Source organism: Thamnophis elegans, chromosome 7, assembly GCF_009769535.1.
Source record: "Thamnophis elegans isolate rThaEle1 chromosome 7, rThaEle1.pri, whole genome shotgun sequence".
In the NCBI taxonomy this organism is placed as follows: domain Eukaryota; kingdom Metazoa; phylum Chordata; class Lepidosauria; order Squamata; family Colubridae; genus Thamnophis; species Thamnophis elegans.
This window is the reverse complement of record NC_045547.1, coordinates 15,121,781-15,141,308: the sequence shown is the minus strand read 5'-3', so window position 1 is coordinate 15,141,308 and position 19,528 is coordinate 15,121,781. Positions and strand designations below refer to the sequence as shown.

At 40.0% G+C, this 19,528-nt stretch overlaps 1 protein-coding gene across 2 annotated transcripts in view; it reads left to right on the top strand.

Annotated features, from left to right (window-relative positions):
• The window catches only part of CACNA1C (calcium voltage-gated channel subunit alpha1 C), a 483,479-nt gene that overhangs the window by 264,764 nt on the left and 199,187 nt on the right, over nucleotides 1–19,528 (top strand). The gene's annotated exons all lie outside the window — the stretch shown is intronic.

Genomic DNA, 19,528 nt, shown 5'->3' with positions numbered 1-19,528 from the left:
GTCAGCCTGGTAGGTACTCAGTGCTTGGTATTGGACAGGGCATATATAATCTTACCCAGGGGTGGGTTCCAGCTGCCGCTACTGTTGGTTAACTCAGGGACACGCTTGATGCGCCCTGAGTGCACACCTGCAGTGCAACAAAAATTTCTCTGCACATGCACAGAAGGCAAAAACAAGATGGCGCCACCTATGGCGCCACTGAGAGAACCTGTTCGGGGGCGTGGCAGGCCTGGGTCACTGCCAGTTCCAATGACCCAGACCACCAAGTTACTACCGGTTCGGCTGAACCGGTCCGAACCAGTAGGAACCCACCTCTGATCTTACCTATATATTCTATAAACCTTTTGCAAGAATAATCTTGTGGAATCAAGGCTATTTTAACTAATAACATTCTTGACCTCTACTTGAGCTTTTTTGAATTACAACATTGCTCATGGATGGATCTTGCCTTCTATGCTATTTAATATCTATATGGAACCTTGGGCATATTTTAGAGATTTGGGATGTGTTGAGAATTCCTGGAAACAGCTTCTCCTTCAGGGTTGATGGTGACAAGAGCTAACTTGATAGCTGTGCCAATAAATGGGGACATTTAAGGCAGACCCATTCCGATCAGTGTTTGCTTTCTGGTGTGCTTCTATAGTTCCTAGGTCTGTATTGTAGGTCTGTTATTGTTGTGTTTTTTTTTAATAAATGGATTTAATAAACAAGTGAATTGTGATTTGAAACACTTGTAAGCTGTTCCAAAAAAGCTGGAGATGGATGAATAAAATAAAGAATAAACCATCCTTCTTGGTTGGGTTCAAAATTAGAATCAGCTTTGTTGGAATATCAGATTAAGATTGAGGAGTTACAGCATTTAATCCCAATTCAGCCATCAAGTTTTATGTGATTTATTTCTCAGCCGAGTTCACATCAGAGCATAGTTGTGAAGACCAGGAGAAAAATGTAATGAAAATGTGTTTGTGTGTGTGTGTTTGTGTGTATTTCTCATATACACCTCTTAAATTGGACTTTTAATTACATTAAAAGTCCAATTTGGCTGCCATTTTCTTTTAAACACTTCCTTGTTCATTTGACACCTGTTCTTTGAATACATAAATACACTAATATTTTCTCTGGACAAAATAAAGAATTAATTAACATATTGTAATTAATCTAGGGACCTGATGTTTGGTATGCCAAACTATCTCTTTCTAAGACACTGTTCCCTCTTAATTTAGTTGACTATCTAACTCCTCATTTATTCCTTTTCTTACATATTTTAGCTCATATTCTGTACTGAGTTGTGAATACTGTATCCCAGGGGTGTCAAACTCAAGGCCCAGGGGCCAAATTCGGCCCGCAGGATGCTTAGATGTAGTTCACAGGCTACCGTGGAAACAGCGAAGGACTGGCCCACAGTGCCTCTGCCAGCGAAAACGGGAATTGGGGACGTGGCACGCAGGTCCTCTCAAGTTCCGTTTTCGCTGTCCTGGGATTGCAGGAGGCGGTTGCAGCCAAAAATGGAGCGCAGGAGCCCGGTTTCTGTGGCAGAGCCCTCAGGCCACCACAGGTGCCCCCAACATGAGTGACATCGAGCTGGCCACGCCTACCCTGGCCATGGCTACTTTGGCCTCCCAAGGTCAAAAACAACCCTGAAGCGCAGCCCTCAATGAAGTTGAGTTTGACACTCCTGCGATATCCTGAGCATCTAAAACCTAGGTGCCTTAAGGCTTCTGAGGGCAGTGGAGGATTGCTGTGTTCTCCTTTTTCCTTTATCAAACCCATTTTCATGCACTTGTGTTCCCTCTTCCTTTGATAAGTGGAATTGTTTTAAACAGTTTTATGCCGTTTCGAGAAAGAGAGTCTGGTACTGTGGCTGTGATGGTGAAATCTGCAAGGATTTATTATTTTTCTTTCTGTCTAGTTCTGTTTTTCTCCATCCACAAGGAGCAGTGTGCGCAGAATGTTAAACACGTCCTTTATATTTACTCATGGAATTGAAAGGTCACTTGAGCAAGACAGAAAGATCCATGACCCCAATATAAAGTAAATGAATGAAGCTTTAGGGTTCGAAGATAAGCTAGAGATCTCAGGAAGGGAGAGGTTACAAAAGGGAACATAAATATCATTTCATTTATAAATAAGGTCTTGCCAAGACATTGGCTCTGCTGCACAGAGACAACTGCTGAGAGAAAAATTTTCTGCAGATTAAAAACATAAATTAAAACATCCTCAATGCCACAAGAACACGAGAGAGGAAACTGCCTCTGAGTTATTCAGAAATGGCTGGATCAGGCTCCCTATCGAAAAAGGAAAAAGGAGACAATTTTGCAGAGGCAGAGAGGGGGCCAGCGCCGTATGCCAGTTATCAGCTGCCTTCAGAGTCAGACATCAGTGAGGCAGACAAACAGCTGGAGCCTGTTCCCAGTGTGCGCATCCACAGAATTGTTAGACGAAGGGAACAGCTAAAGAACAGGAGTAAGTACTTGGGAGTAAGGCCACAGATGGACGATGAATGACCCCTTCCAGAGGAAATAAAAGAGAAACGAAAGGGGAATGGAGTTTGCAGGAGACAATCAGTTCGCTTAATTGGTTTGCGACTCTCCAAGACAACTTGCCAAGTTTTGCAGATATTGGCCTGGCAGTTCTCTACGCCAGATAAGGTCTGTGACCGTAAATCCTCTCTTGAAAGACTTTAATGGATGTGAATGAGCGGAATTCACATTAAATTAATAAAAGGGGTTTTTGTCGGGACCAGGAGTTTGCTTCATGCTCTTGGGAAGCCTAGATCAGAATACCTGGAGTTATGAACACTGAGTCTTGCAGACAGGAAATACAGTATTTAAAGAGGTTTCAGGACAAGGTTCATGTTCTTAGGAAGCCTAGGTCAAAACACCTACCATTGGTCCAAAGGTGCAAGTGAAGTTTAAAGGTCTACAAAGTAGTTTTTTATGCCTACTGAAGGCTATGCAGGATGATTGGTTTACAATGATTCAGAACTTGCTGCAATGCTTGTATTACCAGAAAATTAACATTTTTATTGAAAGGGAATTATTATCCTTCCCTCCATCTTATTTTTCCTTATAGGGTTAGCCCATTTTGAATATATATTTTATGGTCTCTTCTCTATGATGTGAATTCTCAGCATCAAATTTTAGAAATTCGATTTAGCCAACTCATAATATTTTCCAATGCATTTATGGGTTTTTTATTGTTATGTTTTTAAAAAAATCACCTCACATATCTTGGGAAATCCAAAAGTATCTTAAGAATTTCACTCTGTGTAGGTGGAAAGGTCCCTCTGCTACCCTCCTCTATCCCGTAAAACTGTTTTGGAAGTTCTATTGCAGTTAGGATTCAATGTTATTGAGGAGGGTGAGATCATAAAAGAAATTGGTAATTTTCTTCTTCAACCTTTTGCTGGATATGGTGTTGAGCCATTTCACCCAGTGCTTGGTCTATTTCCAAATGTCTTCTGCAAGCAGAAAAGCAGATTTCAGTTGATGATTTCCCTCTTCTTCCTTCCTTCCTTCCTTCCTTCCTTCCTTCCTTCCTTCCTTCCTTTCTTCCTTCTTTCTTTCTTTCTTTCTTTCTGTCTTTCTTTCTGTCTTTCTTTCTAGCTTCCTTCAGTTCTCTCTGACATTGCTTCAAATTTCCAAAAATATTATCCCTGAAGGAATATACTGCTTGTAGGGGGGGGGGGTGGACTATTCTTCTTGAAGTATATGTCACCTGAGATAATTGGTTTCCACAATTATATATTTTCAAAAACCAAAATAAAGTTAGATAAATCCTCCTTATGGAAGTCCACTTGATGTAGTGATAAGGCACCAGGCAAGAAAACAGGAGATTGTGAGTTCTGGTCCTGCCTTAGGCACAAAGTCATGTGGCCAGTAACTAACACTTGGCCCAGGAAGAAGAAGGCAATTCCAAAAATGTTGCCAAAGAAATTCTCCAAGGATGTCTCCATGGAGTCATCAGAAACCAAGATTGACTTAAAGCATCTCCTTCTAATCAGATCCTTGTCAATTCCTAAAGTTGACATAGTAGGAAAGGGGGGAAGCGCATTCCACGCATACTTTCAGCTAGTCGGATCTCAGATTACCGCAGCAGACTTGGGAGGGGTGCACCTCATTGGGGAATGTGATTTATGACTCAGACTGAGGGGAGGGAAGAAACGGGGGTAAAGTTCAGCTGTATTTCAAATAAGCTAAGATCTGACTGCATGCCAGTCTACTACTGGATATGATCACATATTTGATCATATTTCTGCTTGTTTTAAGACTATTTGAGGTGTTGTTCCAATTGTCTTTTTATGTCAATATCAGTGCTTTAAATGATATTGACAATAGTAGTGTTTTGTTTAAAACACGCGTAATAAGGATAAATTACTATTGCATACGGCAGTGTATAAAAACAAATCTTATTGTGTGCTGCTCAGAGTCTGCTTGTAGTAAGGCAGCAGATAAATCTCACAAGCAAAATAAAATAATTACAAGTACAGCTGCAATTCGGCTGAATGCTCTCATTTGCATAGGCACATATAAAATGCTTTTCTAGTAGGCAAACAGTGGGATGCCAGGGAAGAGATTGACAAGAGGAAAAGAAAGAGAAAAGTGAAGGTGAAAACTGTTTCGTTGTTGAGCCTCACTAATCGTTTAGCAATAGATCTATACCTGAACACCTTATTTTACATAACTTGTTTATTCCACAACAGAATGATTGAGGGAATGGTTCTAAACATCATGAATTAAGGTCAGATGATGTTGTTCCATATCTATGATGCATCAGATTTAGTAGGTACCCATGAATATAAAGGATTGTCTCTTGTTTTTGGAATATCATTGTCATGTACAAGAAGTGCATTTATTATTTCTGATGCAACAGCTCTTGACTGCCCCTTAGTTGTCAACATTCTAATCTGATCATTCTAGTTATGTGACATGGATGAGCCTGTTGTCTTAGAATTGCAAATATGTTGGTAAATATGTTCCTAACAGAATGAGTTGCTCCTTCATTGATATGATGAGTTGTCCTGCACACATAAAATAGCACTGTATTATAGCACTGTATTTTAAAAAATCAGTTGGGAGATATAAGAACCCAATCACAGCAGCTTTATTATTTTATTTATGAGTTTATTTATTTATTATTATTTATTTATTATTATTTATTTATTATAATGTGTTGTGCTCCGCTGGCAACCTGTGGAGCTGGCAGCAGAGTCGGACAATGAGGAGGTTGGGGAGGAACATGGGCCGGTCCTGGAGTCTGGAGAAGGCTCGGATGAGGACTCTGCATCAGAGGCAGAAAGGGGGCCATGGCCATCTGGGAGTTATGTGCTGCCTCCCAAACTTTGGAGTCGGACATCATGAGTAAGGCTTGGAGATGAGTGGCCCCTCCCATAAGACATAAAGGAGGAGCAAAGGCACATGAGCCTTTGCAGGAAGCAATGTTGTTCATTCTGGTCAGTTTAAATTCTGAAGCTCCGTTTTGACTCTGTGCTCTGTGTGGCCTTGCAAAGCTAATTGCCAATTAGGTCTTTGGCAGCATTTCAAAGGAGATAAAGGTGGGTGCTCATCAGCCTTATCCCGAACGACTGTGGCAGACTTCTGTAGGACTCTTTACAAACTATTTGTGACTCATTACGGGCTGTGAATGAACCTAATTCACAGCTGTTGAAATAAAAAGATGGTTTTGGGGACTAAGCATGTGCTTTTTACTGTATCAGGAAGCCTAGGTCAGAACACTATATACCACCAAGTTCCCACAACTCAAAGGGGATTGACAATAATATGATTAAAACATCATAATGCAACTATGTGATACCAGAATAGTCACATATCAGTGCAGAGATCATAGAAGCCCATTCATAAAAAATACAAAAAAAAAACAGTTAAGCAAGTGCCCATTCTTATAACACTGCCTTGATGGAATGTTGAAGATGAGGCGATAGTTCTCCAATATGGGTAGCTGGAAAGATGACTTCTCCAGTAGCAGGTGCACCATCGTCTCAAGGCTAATGAAACCTTTTCTTTTCTCAAAAAACTCTCACCACTTCTCATGCCTAGTTGTTTGTACTTTCACAATGGAAACCAAGAGGGGAAGTCAACTTCACAGGTGGTGTTTATCCTATAGAGAACCCTACCCATTTCATCAGCTTCTACAAGTCCCAAAGAATTCCAGATAACATTATAGTACAGTGACGGCGAACCTTTTTGGCACCAAGTGCCGAAAAGGTCGCATGGAAATGTTGCACGCACACCTGCTCGGCAGGGCTGCGCTCCAGAAAAGCCAAACTTCCAGGATCTAGCGCGCATGCACGCCCAACGATCAGCTGACCGGTGCGCATGCTCAGGCCAGTTTTCAGCACTGCCGTGCACATGAAGGACAGCTGATCATCACATGTGCATGCACGCCAGAAACCCAGAAGACAAGCAGGCAAGGCCCCGCGTGCCAGGCGACATGGCTTCTCGTGCCACTTTGGGCACACATGCCATAGGTTCGCCATCACGGTTATAGTATGTTCTCCCTAATTATCACACTAGATTTTACTCATAAAGAATCTTGCAATCCGTGAAAATTGGATGAATATCATAAAGGGGCTTTGTGAATAAGCACCTACAGATGCAATAAAAGCAAAGAAGCAAGATTGTTAACATTGCCACTTCATGGACTCAAATGTATGATTTTTTTTTCATTTTGTCTTCAGCTACTTGTAAGAGCTTGTTGGCTGACTGAGAAAGTAAGAAGAAAAATTAGACCTAATCAAGAGAGAGAAGAGACGTCTGTTGGGTACTTATTTCCTTGGGAAGCAGCTTTTCCAATCATTCAGTGGTTTTGCTTCAATGAACTCATTATAAATGAGCCTTGGAATTTCTTCTTACCGTTTCTAAGATTTCTGTATTTACCCCAAGATTAGCATTAAACCTATCCGAAATCTTTCTAATTCTTACTTCTTTAGTCTTTCTCAGCTGTTTCAGTCTTGACACCATGGTTCACCTAGGCGGTTCCTCACTTCATTTCCCAGAGTTTCTCAGGAACATATTATTAAAATTCTGGAAACATAAATCATTCAATGATTCAGGTAATCTCTAATATAAAATGTATGTCTGAGGACATTGAAGAATACTTGCTTTGGCGGAGCGATGTATATAGTTAGTTGCACATTTCCTTATTTCTTTATGTCAGCTCTTCTGGAACATTGCAGTCAACAGTGTAAAAGATAGCTGGAACCCACACTGCATTTTGGACATTAAAACATTAGAGAGGGTCCAGAGGTATTTTACAAGAAGAGTACTCAACTCCTCTGCTCGTAATAAAATTCCGTATACCACCAGGCTTTAAATTTTAGGCCCTGGATAACCTTGAACTGCGTCGTTTACATTCTGACCTGACCTTGGTGCACAAGATAATCTACCATAACGTCTTACCCGATAATGACTACTTTGACTTCAACTGGAATAACACAAGGGCTATCAATAGATACAAACTAAATGTAATCCGTTCTAACCTTGATTGCAGGAAAAACGATTTCAGCAATAGAGTAGTAAATGTGTGGAACACCCTACCCAATCTTGCTGTTAGTTCCTCTAATCACCGTACCTTTTACTTTAAGCTGTCTACCGTGGACCTTACGCATTTCTTAAGAGGTTCCTAAGGGGGCGTGCATAAGCGCACCAGCGTGCCTACTGTCCCTGTCCTACTGTCCCATTTATATGTACTCTTTTTATGTGTTTATGGCTATGTTTTGCTTATTTTTATCCATTTATTTGTGCCATTTTTGCATGTGTTTTTCCTACTTGTTTCCTTGTACTTGTTGACAAAATAAATAAAAATAAATAAATGAATGAATAGCAGAAGCTTCTTGTCTTGACCAAGATCATTTTTCACATAGGGACATCTGCATAGAAGCCAAGACTATGTTTATCAACTCATTGTAATTCTCTGGTATATCTGTATAATATGTGTTGTTCGTTCGTTTGTTTGTTTGTTTTATTAGTTTTGTATGCCGCCCACTCCCGAAGGACTCCAGGTGGCTCACAATAAAACAGGGAAAGGGGAATAAATAAGACAATACAAAAAATTTAAAAATGCACAACATTCACAATTGAAGCTGTTGGAACAGCCAGAACTTGGTAGCTTTACGGAAGGCCGGGAGGGTGGTAAGGGTCCGATCTCCACGGGGAGCTTGTTCCAGAGGGCCGGAGCAGCAACAGAGAAGGCTCTCCCCCGGGAAATCGCCAGCCGACATTGGCTGGCAGATGGAACCTGGAGAACGCCAAGCCTGTGTGATCAAATCGGTCTTTGGGAGGTAATTGGCAGGAGGCGGTCTCTCAGATCTCAAGTACATCATGTGGATGTATATTAAAGCCTATCATCAAGGGATTGTGGGAAGGTTGAGGCAGGGCTGTCTTATCAACATTATGGGCCCCAGTACAAAGCAGTCTACTGGGGGCCCTGCGACAATTACCCACAGGAATATAAATGTAAATGGTCGATAAATTAAAACATATATTTGCATGTTAGTATTAATTCTAAAAAATGCTGCAAAATGTAATAAATAACTTGGTGTATTTATATGATACAAGGTGCATTGAAGGGTTAACATACACAGTATGTTAGTATGGGGCCCCTATGCTCATGGGGCTCATGGGCAAGTAGCCATCAGGCCCATGCGTTAAGACAGTCCTGGGTTGAGAGGGTAGTCAGGTGATAGATTTGAGATGTTTCATTCCCTGATTATCTCCTCCTATTGATTGCAAGCAAGATTAAGAGGGATCCAGAATAGCATGGAATGAAAGATCCTTGAACTCAGCCAGCCAAAATTCTGTGGAGTGTTCTCTGTGTTTGTTTGATTGTGTTGCTGGCAGATGTTTTGTTATCTAACGAGGTAACATCTTCAGTAATAGAAGGGAACAGGATTTGCTCTCTGTTTATATAAAGTAACTCCCTTCTCTCCTCCAGAACTTCACTCCCTACTCCCTTTTAGTACTTACAGATGTTACCTGGTTGGATAACAAAACATCTGCAAGCAAACAACCAAGAGCGTCAAGGATTCCACAGTTCACCCCTGAGCTTGTATGTGTGTATGCAACAGTCTCAGATTCATACAACTGAACTGAGGCTTAACTGATGAACAAGAAGAATTATTGTGGGACCAGAGTGGCCTGGAATTCATCTTGGAATGTTCTGAACGCTACATGTGGAGCATTTTTACTACCGGTTCTGGGGGCATGGCGTGGCTTGGTGGGCGTGGCTTGGTGGGCATGGCAGGAGAAGGCTACTGCAAAACCCCCATTCCCTCCCGATCAGCTGGGACTCGGGAGGCAGAGAATAGATGGGGGTGGGGCCAGTCAGAGGTGGCATTTACCGGTTCTCTGAACTACTCTAAATTTCCGCTACCAGTTCTCCAGAACTGTTCCGAACCTGCTGAATACCATCTCTGATGTGAAGTTGTCCTTAAGGTACTACCAGTGGAGTTTTTGCTGTACCAAGAGAAGAATTTTTTTAAAAAGTAGTGTGTTTCTTTAGAGCTTGTTGATGATCTGCTTCTCAATTTGTGGAAACACTTCCTTTACCTTGATTCCTAGACTTGCCATCACAATAGTAAATATTTTAAATGGAAACGTGGCTTGACAGTTTTTCAGTTTATTGGTCAAAGAAGTCAGGTTTGTCAATCACAACTGTGTATTCAAAATTCATGTGTTCATTTTTATGTCTGTCACATAAGGAATACAGCTGTGATCATGGCTGCCATCTTAACTTTTTGGCCCCTCCCCCTGGGATATGCAGCAACATCATGTGGGGCAATGACTTTATTGCTTCTCACTACTCAGATGCCAGAGCAACAAAATCACTTGCAGAATTTCTTTGTCCGAGTAGCTGGAGCTCCATGATATCCTAACCTGCCTCACATGGTCCCAGGATAGTACCCTGTATCCCTGAAAATAAGACCTCCCCGGATAGTAAACCCAATCGGGCTTTTGAGCCCATGCACTCAAATACTCCCTCCCCTGAAAATAATCCCGCCCTGAAAATATTGCAACACAGCAGCAGCCATGAGGTGACCACGCTCGCCGCCTCCTGCACCTCAAAAATAATAAGACCTCCCTGAAAATAAGGCCAAGCGCTTATTTTGGGGGGCAAAAGAAAATAAGACCCTGTCTTATTTTCTGGGGAAAACGGTATTGTAGATCTAAAATCCATAAAGAGTGCAGTGGACTCCAGTAGAGTATGAATTGCTAAGATTCCATCAGTTTTCTAATTAGCTGCCATCGACAGAACGTTTCAACAATATAAAAATACAGCAATACGTTGTAGAAAGGTGAATTTTTGTTGTTGTTTTAAAGCTTAATTAAGAAATATGATGACCCAAAATGTTTTATGATGTATCTACTTATCTTAATTGACTGCAGAAGCATCTAAGCATGAGGAGTAACCACTTATTAAACAAGACAAATGAATCATGATACACATCGTGGTGATTTGTCAGGTGTCACTGCCATATAAAAACAGATTAGATTTAAACAAATTCTTCCAGGTTTTTTTTAACTGATCAACAAAAGAAGACATGGCAGATCTTAAATGGGCTGAACATTGTTGTTCTAACCTTGCCAGTGTTTTGCTGGCTTTTCATAACAGCAATTAATATAAAGAGCATGTCTGGATGTAGTCTTTAATCTTTGATTATTTAGCAAAAAATAGAAATGTGGATTCATGTTTTAGCTTCTTTAAGAAAAATAATGAGTGTCTCCTGGAACCTGACAAGCTACATGTTAAATGTAGTTGCATCTGGTTGTTTATACACTCTTTTTTTATTTAAAAAAAAAAACCCAAGGCCTGTTATGCTAGAGAAAAACAAATTCCCAGCCTGAGCATGTCGCAATAGGAATGCTGGACCTAATTCTAAATACTATACTAGAAACAATATATCCAATATTTTTGTTTTAATTAATACCACAGCTTTTCAGGAAACATTTATAAAGATTATTTGAATTAACAGCATGTGGAAAGGGTAATGTTTGTGACTTCCTTTCTAGTCATGATTATTTATTTATTTATTTATTTATTTATTAGACTTATATACCGCTTCATAGGGCTTTCAGCCCTCTCTAAGCGGTTTACAATTTTTTTTTAGCAAATTGAGTCAGCAACTTGCCCCCACAGTCCGGGTCCTCATTTCACCCACCTCGGAAGGATGGAAGGCTGAGTCGATCTTGAGCTGGTGAGATTTGAACCGCTGAACTGCAGATCACAGTCAGCTAAAGTGGCCTGCAGTACTGCACCCTAACCACTGCGCCACCTCGGCTCCATGATCTTGACAATGCTATATATGGAACAAACCCAACTCATCAGAAGTTGTAGGTGCTTCATCACTGGAGGTTTTTAAGAAGAGACTGGACCAAGTCACTTGTCTGAAATGGTATAGAGCAGGGGTGTGAAACTTGTGGCATCACGTCATCACGTGACATATCGTGACTTTTCCCCTCTTTGCTAAACCGGGGGTGGACGTAGCCAGTGCATGACGCATCTTACCCGTGGGCCGCAAGTTTGACACCCCTGGTACAGGGTGTCCTGCTTGAGCAGGGAGTTGGACTAGAAGACCTCCAAGGTCTCTTCCAGCTCTATTATGATTAATTTATTCCACATCATAGCAAAAATAATGTATTTTCTAATTGCATATATTTGTAAATTTTAAACAAAATTTAATTTGTTAAATTTTTAATTTATATATTTCCCCTGTGAACCACTGTTTGGTATCCAGTTCCAGTTGATGTAACCCCCAATCAAAAGTGGATGAACTCTGCTTTTGTAACTTGTTCCATTAATTCATGGAAAACTCCATCCATAGCTTCACTTATTCACGTAAGCTAAGAGAACCACAATTCTACGGAGATGTCTTCCTACTGAAGTGTGAAACAGAAGAAAAATTAAAGAATGTATGACAAAATGAGCTAAGAACTTGGGTTAATAACATATATGGAACAATGGGAGAGCATGTGATTGAAAGGACTTCCATATTATGTTACGATTTAAAAGAAAAAAAATGTTTAAATGACATACCATTGGTATAGGATACCAGAAAAACTATGTATAGAATGTATGAAGGTACTTCAGATTTATGTTGGAAAGATGGGAAATCTGAAGAATCATTTTTTATTATGCTTGGTTGCCTTGTAAAAAAAACAATAGAAATGCTTGGATTGAAATACATATAGTGATTCAGAGATTTCTAAAATTTTTAGATTTTTTTCTGGGACTAATGGACAGACAACATGAAGAGATTTGTGGAAGATTGGTTTTTATGCATAGTAACTGCAGTAAGATTCCTGTATTATATGCATAAAGATGGAAAGACTCTGAAATACCCATGACGAAGGAATGATTGGTGAAATTGGCAGAATTTGCAGCGATGCAGTTTTGCCAAATGCATAATCTGGGGATAATCTTACGGACATGTTTTAGAGAAGGTTGCAAAGATTAATGGTTGTATAGATGGTAGACATGAAGTACTTTCAGCTTTGAACTTTGATAATCCTATATAATTGAGCAGGCAGAAAACTCATTTTAAGTTAGATGTCATAAATATATCCGCTCTTTCATTTTCATTTTGCACTATTAAATTGCTCAGAAATTCAGCATTCCACACACATCTGTAGATCTGGTTTCAAGTAAAATAGTCAATATTCTGTCAATGACTGATAATACTTAGCAATCAATATAAGCGTATTACCTGTGCTTGTCATACTTGAAAAACAGACTTTGGCAGTAATTAAATAAATAGTATTGAAAGGTTACTCCAGGCTTGGTTGCTAAAGAATCTAATTTGTTCTTTTATCATCTCTATGCACAAAATATGTATATGAATCAATAGGCACAAATTCATACTTGAAATGGTTTTTATTTCCATCAGATAAAGACTACTCTGTATTGAAAATTGAACCATTGTTGGGAGGCGTTTCGTGTCCTTTCATTGATGTTCTTAATTTTTTAAAAATGGTTTTGTTTGGTTTAGTTTTAATGGAAGAGTAATATAATAACAGCAAATGGAAGCTCTTATTTGCTCCAAAATATGATACAGTAATCAGTGGTGGGATTAAAAAAAATTTACTACCAGTTCTGTGGGCGTTATTTTGTGGGCGTGGTGTTGCTTTGTGGGCGTGGTTTGTGGGCATGGCAGGGGAAGAATACTGCAAAATTCCCATTCCTTCCTCACCCCACTAACCTGCTTTCCAGCTCCCTTCTCCTATTCGGGGCAACAAAAAAAGATCAGCGTTGGGGGGGGGGGGCAGCCTATTTGCCGGTTCTCTGAACTACTAAAAATTTCTGCTACCGGTTCTCCAGAACCTGTCAGAACTGGCTGAATATCTCCTCTGATCAGTAATGGGTAGAGGCAGGTTTACTCACAACTGGACCATACCTGGGCATCACAAAGAGCATAATGACTGTCTCATAAAGATTTATTCTAGAAACAGAGATCTTTGGTGCAGCAAAAAACATGTTTTATTTAAGAAGGCTTGGTAGATATAAGTATAATACTTCAAATCATTATTCTTATGTCATATCCCTCATTCTGATTCTTGCTTCATTTTGACCATATGCCGTACTCTACATTTCTTTGTGACAAAAGAAAAGGCCTTTATTTACTACATTGACAATGTTTCCTGGATTTAAAAAAAAATCTACTAAATCCTTTGTTGGTTTGGAAAAAAAAACTGGACCTCATGTCTCCTTAGCAACAAAATGTGTTTGGAAGCAACCCAGGACCAACAAATCTGCCTCAGAATCTGTTTTATAGAGTTGATCCTATAAGCATCCCCTTCTGCTTCTGTATTACTAAAGATCAGTTTTATTCATCCTAATTTATGTTAACCATGATTTAACATAATCACACCAAAAAGGATTCTCCCGTAACAAATCCATTATTTGTTGATCACATTTAATCTAGAAATCCAGTATTTGTAACATCAAGGTTTGTTTTTTTCTTGGCTGCCCTCTTAATTTCTTCCATTTACAAATTGCTCCTTGCTACAAAGTTCTTAAAATACATCTCACATAATTGAATAGCTGCTAAAATGAGTTGATATAATATTCTGTGGGGACATTTTGGGAAATTCTGGTGAAGAACTCAAGACATTTAAATAAATGGGATTCATCTTGGACTCTTTCCCTCTCCTCAACCAACCACTCAACTTGGGTTGAAGTAGTAAACTGCATTATGTTAGGTTTCATAGATGTTTTTATTCCCAACCTATCTGAATGTGTTCCATTTCTTCAATATTTTAATACATCTTTGATTCAACTCTGAGATCTAGTTTTGTGGCAAAATAATACCACTCCATATAGAAAATAGCTAATATTACCAATACAGTGACATACTTGAGGTTGAAGAAGTACAGGACATTACAGTTGAAGAACAGTAATAATAAAATGTGCAGTGTATTAATTTACTCAAGAGTCATCATTATCATCATTTTACTCAATGTCTGTCCACTGCAAGATGAAGGCCTCTTCCGCATGTTCCCAACCAATACGGTCCTGAACTTTCTTTTGCCAATTGGGCCAGCAATACTTGCTGATGTCATAGATCCATCTTGTTTTAGGTCTCTTTCGTGGAGGCTTTTATCTAGTGAGGTCCATTCTATGACTGCCTTGGTCCACCTGCCATCTGTTCACCTTGCCCATTTCCATTTCAATTTATTACTCATGAATAATGAATTATTCATTAATCAATTACACCTGAGTATGCTGTAGTAGTTTTTAAAATAAAAAATAAATAAATAAATGTGTAAACAATATTCCTTCACTGGAAGGAAGAGGAAGAAAAAGTAGGTTGATCAAGATTTCTAGGATAAGCTAGGTAGTTCGTGAAGCTAAACTAATTTCTGTTCAGTATGGAGTGAAATGGAATTATGAACAAAATCTATGCCATACTTTCTTTTAACATGTAGGGTAGTTAATAGGGTATTTAGGAATAACAAGGCTCCATGTTATTCAAATATAGCATGAATAGATTGAAAGATCTTTATGTTCAAGGAGAGAGAGGAGCTATATCTAGAAGAATTGTAGATTCAGCTAAAATTGGAAAATGGTAAAGGGAAATGTAAATTGTTTCTGAGCCAGGCTGCCTTAAGTTCAGTCTGAGGAGAATGAGGCCTGAATACTGCTGGACCTACCCATCCCCATTCAGCTGGATTGTCATGGTTCAAAGGGAGAACAAAACATTCTAGAATTCTCCAAAATGTTCCTTCCCAGAACATTTGGCTTTGCAGATTTCTACGTAGTGATTTCATGGATCACTCAGATTTTTTTCTTGGCAATAGCATTGTGTTCGTCATCAACCTCTTCCGGGATTTTAAAAAAATTCTCAATCTAGCATATAGTGCTGATATTCCCTAAAGGTCTTCCAAGGAAGGATTAACCAGGCCAAATTCTGATTAGCTTCCAAATCTGCCAAGACAAACTGTAGGATTCCAAATGCTGCAGCATTTTATTTTGATGTACTGTGTCACCTATGGATTGTCACATTTAGTGGAGTTTATCTGTTCATCCTCCTAGACTGAATATTGTAATAAATATTTCATGGGAGTTTTTTCCCCCCTATGATTGCTATTAATTACATAAAGAGCAAAAAAAGGGGGGAAATTCTAACATAGTGGTAAGATTGGTAAGATTGGTTAGAAGAGTTGAATTAGATAAGTCTTTTAGTATACAGGCCAGCATCCAGGGGTACAGCATCAATCTGGGACTCCAGGAAGTTTGATTGCCTTGGAAAACATTAAAAACATTAGAAACATGACAAAAAGAGGCATCTATTACTTAGAACTAGAAAAGTGGAATGCTGAATCCTGTGTATTAACTCAATCATCCAACACTTTTACAGGCGTACAGTTGCCATACATCACAACTGCACATTTTCAGTTTATTTTTAAGATGATATCTCAGAAATAAGTGCATCTTAAATGCTAACAAACATATTCAGCTCGATTGCCAGCTTTTAAAAAACCATTAAAATGTGGGCGATTGGTGATAGATCTCTTGATATTGTACTCATCCCTATTGTAGACATTTATTTTGCATCATGTATGCTGTAACTTCAGAGATTTAAGTAGACACATTTATAGACATGATGAAAATTGATTTTCCTTAGTCATTGACAGCATATGATTGGGTAAACAATCTGGCTAGACCAGGGCCTTATTCCAATTAGTTTTTCTTTTGCTGCTAAGGAAGAAACTTGTTTGGTCTAATGGTTAAAGCACTAGGCTAGAAAGCAGGAGATCCTGAGTTCAAGTCCTGCCTTAGCCATGAAAGCCAGCGGGGGTGATTTGGGGCCAGTCATTCCCTCTTAGTCCAACCCATTTCACAGGGTTTTTGTGATGAGGAAAATGGGAAGAGGAAGGAGTAGTAGATATGTTTGCTCCCTTGAGTTGTTTGTAAAAATAATAAACAAAAAACAATCTTAGATGTACAGCCAGTGGTGGGACTCAAACATGTTTACTACTGGTTCTGTGGGCATGGCTTGGTGGGCCTGGCAGGGGAAGGATACTGTAGAAAGTTTTGCACGCCAAACCGGCAGTAATGCCGGCAGGAACCGACACCTGCTCCTCACTGTCTGAATCTGCTACCAGCTCTGCTGGCTGCTGGCGGGCCACAACATTAATATCTGGAAGTAGTTTGCTGGCTAGAGTGTATCTTTGACAGGGAAGAAGCACAGATTTCACCTACTTCCTTGCAGAGAAAGATGAGGTACGATTGAGATAGTTCAGAGAATAAGCATATTCTCTCTGTGTTTACAGGCTTTAAATCATTTCCCTGAAACATCATGTAATGTTACTTACAATATAGTCCTGAGAATTCAGATTTTTCCATTGCAATGTTATAGGTTTCAAAAGAAGCTTTATATTCTGACATGAACAAATACAGGGATCGTTTAATATTAAAATCCAGATTAACAGCATACAAATGCTCTGTCCTTATTTTAGATCCTCTCTAGCAGTTTTGTAGAACTCACGTCTCAAAATAACTAGGTAGCATCTCTGCAGACACACATAGGCTTCCAGACACATAGGCTTACACCCAAGAGAATTTGAGTGAGGAAAAAAAAATGGTTTAGAGAACCGCCCAGGATCTTGGTACCTCAATTTTCCTATCTCTAGCTTCTTGAAATAATTATAGTTCCTTAAATTGATAAGTTAAACATCTGAAATTAAAATTAGGCTTTGATCTGCAAACCACAATTGATAACATACACCTTCCCTTAATCTATCTGTAAACTGGGAATAGATACTAACTTACTTACTAATAGCCAATCACAAAATCCAAATAATTTGAAAATTGTATTGCAACTTGAAAAACTCCTAGTAATATAAATTTTGAGGGGTGGTTTTTTTTTTTTAGTTTTTATTACGGGCCATGATCTTGGATTGACATTTGATCCCAGTGAAACTTTGCTGTATTTTGAGGTTGATATCATATGGACAACGGCATGATCAGCAAGCAGCCAGCTGTTCTCCTGTAAGCAGCTGTCCTACTTCTCCCTGAGGGGTTAGAGCCTATTAAGAATTAAGAACCTATGTAAATGGCAGCTTCTTTAGTGACTACAGCAGATAGATTTGGAAATATCTGCTTTGCACCTCTCGGCAAAAACCAAGGTTTTGCCCTTAATGTTGTGGAATTTTTACCTTGCCTTCACTGGTTTTTTTCCCCCCCTGAAATAGGATCACCAGGTATCCTAGAATTAATTGCTGTGGCAGTGTTGCTTTCGAGGGAATGTTCCTGTGCTCACACATCAGTGGTGGGTTCCGGATCCCGTTCCAACCGGTATGGTTGGAACGGGCCCAACGTCATCCACATGGACGTGTGCAGTGCGTGCATGCGTTGTACTGTCCAGCGATGCCTCCGCGATGCTCTAGCTGCTCAGCGGAGGCACTGTACGTGCTGTGCGTGTAAGCATCAAAGACTTTAAAGACAAGTAAGGAGCGCGGGCGGGTGGGTGGGCCCTCCGGAGCACCAGAACAGAACGGTACCCGGTGCTCCACCCAGGCTCCGGTATGCCCATATCTGGGCGTACCGCCTGCAACCCACCACTGTCACACATCCAAACAGGAAGCTGAAACAATTGATCATTGTTCATGGTCCCATTTGAATATTTGAATAGGGCAATCATAGCTTCAAACATTCAAATGACTGCTAAAAGCAGCAAAGCAATACAAAAATCTCTAACCGTTTATCAGAATAGAATAACAGAGTTGGAAAGGACCTTGGAGGTCTTCTAATCCAACCCTCTTCTCATACAGGAAACCCTATACCCGTGATGGCAAACCTATGGCACCCGTGCCACAGGTGGCAGGTGGAGCCTTCTCTGCGGGCACGCGAGCCATCGCCCAGCTCAGCTCCACCACACGTGTGCATGCCTCCCACTGGCCAGTTGATTTTCAGGTCTCCGTCGCGCATGCGGGAGACATGTGTGTATGTGTGGGAGGTAGGGAGGTTGCACATGCATGCGGAGGGGGGCTCATGTGTGCATGCACAGGGGGCAGGAGGAACACTCTGTTTTTGTTTTCAGGAGGCTTCAGGGAGGACTGCTTTGTCCAAAATGGGGGGTGCAGTGCCCCCCATGTGATCCATTTTTTTGTCCCAGGGAAGTCTGCTAGGCCCAAAATTGTGCTGTTGTGCATGTGCGTGCTATTCCGGCACGTGAGGAGAAAAGGGTTAGCCATCACTGTTCTATACCATTTACACCATCTAATGGCCATCCATATTTTTATAGCCATAGCTTGAGCACTAAAGTCAGCAGCAGTTCTGCAGCAAACAAAAGTCACGGATGTGGCATAAATGTAATCAAACAGGCTTGATAGCATGTGGTTTGCTTTCATTCAGGTTTGGGGTTGTCTCCTGGAGATTGGGAGAATCCCCCCTCCCCGTTTCTTGACTGATAAAGGGGTTTATTGCATTTTGGTCCATTAACCTGATTTCACGTGGAACTCATTTTGAACCCAAAGTGAAAGCCCATGGTAGAAGAAGCACTAGGGAATATATACCACTCTCTGAGTATGTGTGTGTGAGATATACTGTACACTTGTGCAAGAGAAAAGAGAGAATGTGGTAGGATGATGGTGACAATGATGATCATCAATGTACTTCTAAATGATTTCTCCCTTCTCTCTCAAAGTAGATTCCCAGAACATTATTTCATGAATTTTGACCCTGATGTACATATGATACGTTTGTTTCACTGTGCAAATTTAAAATTAAACTAATTAAAATAACTGTATTTTGACTTTAATGTGGTTTCACTGTAACTGGCTCCATTGATTATGGGAGTGGAAGTCAAATATATGTGGAAGGAATTGCATTAGGAAGGATTGCCATGTTCCAGATAGCCAAAATCCTACAGAGTATACAGTTATATGTAAATTATTTGGCTTGCATTTAGCAAGAACAGCAGGAAATGATAGTCCTGTCATTGTTTTGACTTGGAAATGTAGCTCTCTCTTTCTCCTATGATGTAATATTTCCTGTAATTTTCCAAAGTTAA